Genomic DNA, 5,866 nt, shown 5'->3' on the forward strand with positions numbered 1-5,866 from the left:
TAGGGAGTGGATAGAAGAGACTCAACTATGGGGAATGGACCTTAATAGGCCAAGACAATAGGTAGAAGAAACACACTTGTTGGCGCAATTATTTAGAAATGAAGAAGGTTCAAGATGACGGTCAATTCACCCTCGGTCTGGGTCCATCAAGATTTCACCTGTGGCCTCAAATGACTCATGAGGAAGGAAGATAATCCCCAGAATAACACGGCCAAAGAACCTGGTACAATGCCTGGAAGAGAGCTTGGAACACAGTTCCCTCCAAGAAAGCATTTAATAACACCTATCGCCGTCCATGAAAAGATTAAAGGCCTGCTTAGCGCTTATCTGCTTAGGGAGTCCCCCCTGCCTTAAGCCAGTGATGCTTTCCAGGCGATCTGACAGTTAATCGACCATCTGGATATCCAGAGGAGGATGGAGAGTCATGTGGTTCTGATGACAAAAATAGAGCTTTTGCCGCTAATCCCCGCCTGTTTTGGAGGAAGATGAAGATGAGTTGACAAACCCAGTACACACCATTCCCACCTGGAAGGCATGGGAGGTTGGACACCTCATTTTTTGGGGATTGTTATTTCTGCAACAAGGGACAGGCGAACTGTGCCGACTCTAGTTGGAGGGGAGGAATGGATGGGTCCAGTATCGCTGATCTGCAACAGCTTCTTTCCCTCAGTAAAAGCAGCTTGAAGAGATTGGCGTGGCTGGGTCCTTCCCAGCATTGAAACCGAACACGAGGAACACAGTCATAGCATATAGGTATGGCTTTTCCGTAAGAAGCATCTCGAAGGTCCTGAAGTGGCCCTGCCAGTCTCCAGACCTGAACCCAATAGTACAACATCTTGAGGGGGAGTGAAAGTCCGTTACTTGCCCAAGCTGACAGGCCCCAAAAACTCTAAGAGATCTGTAGAAGATTCTGTTAGGGAAGGGTGTCCTGCTGGCTGTGCAAAACCTAGTTTCAAGAAACTACATGGAAACGTATGTCTGCTGCTAATTGCGAACAAAGGTTTCTGTACAAATATTATTCTGCATTTTATATGTATCAAATAACTTATGTCATGCAATTTATTAAACTGCAAAATTAATATTACTTTAAAATCATACAATGTTTATATCTTTTCTAATTTTGTTTTCAGATCCTCGTTCCTATAGTTAAGTGTAACCTATGAAAAATTAACAGATCGTTCTACAGGGGCTGTTAAGTGGAAACCTGCAAATCGGCAGATAGTATCAAAATACTGTTCTCCCAAACTGTATTACGAAAGATATTGGCAACGGCACTAGAAAGTCTCGCACAACGGGGCATCACCTACGTAGAATCTGACAAGTCTAAATGTTTCTAGTTTCTTGGAGATGATATTCTTGGTGCCCTTACTTTAGTCCACCAGAACAAGGTACTATTCAAGCGAAAGCACCTAGTAATACTTGCATCAAGATTTGAACTGGCAGACTTAACTAAGTATATTCTAGTTAAGAACAAATAATGGTATTCCAAAAAAAGTCTCAGTCGCCAGGTACCAACATAATTTGTCAAAAAATCTGCGAGGGCACCATCTGCCCTAGAGGCACCCCAAAAACTAACAGTACTTGGGCCTTAACATTGCAGCGCCACAGAGTAAGCTTCACAAGTCATTGTTGACGTCTGAGAGACAGTAAGGAGAAGAGAATCTCTATTGCAATCAAAGGAACATAAAATTCAATTCAATTGAAGATATAGGACTATAAACTTGAATCAGTCATAGACCCAACTGCCTTGTCTGATGTGTAGGTCGGGTCCGCTTCACAACCAAGATTTCAAATAGGGACACAAACACAATTTGATGACTTCTGCATATGCGAAAAGAATTCGCCAAATATATTATCGTGTACAACTTTGTCGATACACAAATAATGTGCAAGAGCAGAAGTAGCGGATACCACTAATGATCAAAATCCAGAAAAGAGACGTAAATTCTACAAACCACTAAAAGGAAGCGATTCCACCTTCCACTAACTAAAGCCATCACTACAGAAGATGAACCTGGAGAAAAGAGTCCGTAAGCAATGCTTTCCTGGGGCTCTCGTAATCATTTAACAAACACACCACAGAGGCCCCAGGGAACGCAGCAACAGATATTTATGACCACAAGCAAATCATGAGAAAACAAAAAGATATACTTGAAACAATTGGGAAGAAATCTTAACAAAAAAAACTGAGCAAAACTGAATGCTTAAATTTGGCCCTAACAGAGAGTAACCAGAAGAATATAACTACATGTGACTGACACAACTAAGCACTTAAGGAAAGCTTTGACTATGTACAGACTCAGTGAGCATAGCCTTGCTATTGAGAAAGGCCGCCGTAGGCAGACATAGCTCTCAAGAGAAGACAGGCTATGTGCACACTGCCCACAAAATGAGGTGGAAACTGAGCTGCACTTCCTAACCTCCTGCCCAATGTATGACCATATTAGAGACACATATTTGCCTCAGATTACACAGATCCACAAAGAATTCGAAAACAAACCCAATTTTGATAAACTCCCATATCTACTGGGTGAAATACCACAGTGTGCCATCACAGCAACAACATTTGTGACCTGTTGCCACAAGAAAAGGGCAACCAGTGAAGAACAAACACCAATGTAAATACAACCCATATTTATGCTTATTTATTTTCCCTTGTGTACTTTAACCATTTGTACATTGTTACAACACTGTATATATACATAATATGACATTTGTAATGTCTTTATTGTTTTGAAACCTCTGTGTAATGTTTACTTTTCATTTTTATTGCTTATTTCACTTTTGTATATTATCTACCTCACTTGCTTTGGCAATGTTAACACGTTTCCCATGCCAATAAAGTCCCTTGAATTGAATTGAGAGAGAGAGAGGGAAAAAGCGACAGAGACAGAGAAAGAGACAGAGACAGAGACAGAGAGATAGAGATGATGTGTTATTTGGCACCTAGATTCTGACAGCTTGACATTGACGGAGCCCTTCGGTTTTGACTGTGTTATTGTCTCCATACAAAATAGTCAAACTAGTCAAAACAAAACATGACTTTGTCATTAATAGTCCAGTAATGTGAATTGCACCTTAGGCAGTAATGAACCAATGCCAAAGCAATAAAAGATGAGAATGCACTTCCCAAATATTCAATCATCATCACCGCCAACACCATGACCAGTATAGAGAAAGCCCATGCTCTTAAACCAGCTGAGGGATGGGGCTGAAGAAATGTAACCACTTTCAAATTCAAAGACAGCGCTCTGGATGCAAGGACTGACCATCATTGGTATCACCATTATAGTTTGAACCATGTTTTGAGGCTATACAGTATTTGTTCACATTTACATTGTTTAAAACAGTGGAATAAAACAAGCTTATATTTTGGGTTCTGATGGCGTACGACAGTTGAACTAAGCTCATAAGGCATTTTTCAGATATTTTTTCAAGAATCAGTGGGTATAATGTATGCCATTCATTTACAAGTCAAAAAATGGAAATCGCAGAATGCCCCTTTAAGTCTTCCAGTGAGTCTGAATGTGAGATAGGGAGTCAGAGCTGCATGGCCCATTCCATTCACTCTCCTTCAAGTAATGGACTGCCAGGTGAGAGTTGTGAAGATAAGACAGATGGAGGATACAGATAGGAGTGGGGCCTCTCCTCTGTTCTGCCGTGGCTGACTGGGGAAGGATGCACTCTGTGAATTGTCTTCAGGTGTCAACTTCAGACGGGCTACCTGGCTGCAACCCCATCTCCTCTATTCAGGCCTAATAGGCAATCCATCCATCCCCATTATCTCCAGCTCTTGTGATGGGCAGCTAATTAATCACAATTGTGTGAGTTTTTATTTAAAAAATTGGTCTCTCTCGGTCTTGTAACCCCCTTRTCCCTCAGAACAATGTTGTCTCATTTCCTCTATATACCCTAACAAGCAGGGGTTGGAACCAAAATAATTTCCCAATCGTTTCATTCTGAACAGAACCATTATTTTTTTTGTTCCAACCAGCAAAATAAAGTTCAATCCCCAAAAAGTAATGGCTTATATTGTTCCTTTCTGTTCCTTTTGAAACCTCCGATTATTTATTTTTATTTTTTTACAATTAGCTCAACATCTCCAATCAGGGCAGATACAGCAGCTTGCTATGGAGCGGGCAAGTTATTTAAATGAAATGGACAGTGTAGGGCGCGAGATGCAACTGACATTTTGCTGATGGGGAGCGAGTGAGAGAGGGTGTAGGAGGAGGCTTGGCTTGAAGCACTGGGCATCTTGTTGTTATGACAAGCATTATCTGATCAGGCCCACAGGAGGAGTGGCTTCTATGAAGGGACATTGAATGTCTTTGAACTTCAGAGAGTTGGTATAATGTTGGACCAGCTAAAAAACTTGTGTGTGCAGAGTGGCATCAGAATTAAAATAAAAACATGTGTTTTTGTGGTTAATAAATCCATCTGTACACAGATCCCTCACAAGCGTACATATTGCACCGTACCCAAATACATCCTATGTAAACATACACATACAATGTCATGACAGCACTTGCATGTACACTGTATACCTGTATACTACTAATGTATGTAGAACATGTCCCACATTATTTTGTTATAATTGCCAGTGCGTGTATGTGTGTGTGTGTGGTGTGTGGTGTGTGTGTGTGTGTGTGTGTGTGTGTGTGTGTGTGTGGTGTGTGTGTGTGTGTGTGTGTGTGTGTGGTGTGTGTGTGTGGTGTGTTGTGTGTGTGTGTGTGTGTGTGTGTGTGTGTTGTGTGTGTGTGTGTGTGTGTGTTGTGTGTGTGTGTGTGTGTGTGTGTGTGTGTGTGTGTGTGTGTGTGTGTGTGTGTGTGTGTGTGTGTGTGTGTGTGTGTTGTGTGTGTGTGTGCGTGTGTGTGTGTGTGTCTGTGTTTGCACATCCACAGAGATAATGATGTTTTGGTCATTGACCCATGTCAGTCATGTTTTTATTGTCTAAGAAGCCTGAACCAAGAATCATTAGCCTGACGTTTGTGATTAAATGGGAGTGACACAAAGGGAGAGAGAGAGGAGGTGAAAGAGAGAGAGAGAAAAGGAAGGAGATGGGCAGAAGAATTACACCTCCAGCTTCTGTTAGCTTTAGTATCCACAGTGTAGCAACGTGATCCCATATCATAGCCTAGAGTCCATAAAGAATTATAAACCTTAAATATCAAAGTTACTTTGTCTTCCTCAACACTCATATGGCAGGAGCACTCCTGAGCTATCCTTGACAGCCCTTTGATTCATTTTCCTTTGGCCTGAAAGACAGGAAATGAATAGAAAGCTTGGATATTGTCAGGCGCTAAATGGAAAAGTACTACTTCTCCGCCTTGTCTGGAGCCCGATGCTGCTGCTCTGGCAGGATCAATGCAGTGAGAGCTGCTTCTCAGTCCCCCTTGGCTTGCTGCTCTCCTCTCTCACACGACCCTGAGTGGAGCGGCTTCCAGAGTGTGTATAATTCGATACAATGCCATGATCTGTCTCCGGGCCGCATGGGCATCATCTGAGGAGTGACGTACTCCCTGCAGTCTATGTCTTAATATACTTGTGAGGATTTTTGTGGACCACAATTGATTCTCATCAAAATCCTAACCCTAACCCTAACACTGACCCTAACCCCTAAACCCCTAACCCTGACCCTTAACTCTAACCCTAAAACAAACTCTTAAATACGCCTTTTAACAAGTGAGGATCAGCAAAATATCTTACTTCTCAGAATTTTAAGTTAGTTTACTATTCTTGTGAGGACTTCTGGTACTCAAAACAAGTATGTAACCACTTACACACACACACACACACACACACACACACACACACACACACACACACACACACACACCACACACACCACACACACACACACACACAC

Source organism: Salvelinus sp. IW2-2015, linkage group LG20 (assembly GCF_002910315.2).
Source record: "Salvelinus sp. IW2-2015 linkage group LG20, ASM291031v2, whole genome shotgun sequence".
Classification (NCBI taxonomy): domain Eukaryota; kingdom Metazoa; phylum Chordata; class Actinopteri; order Salmoniformes; family Salmonidae; genus Salvelinus; species Salvelinus sp. IW2-2015.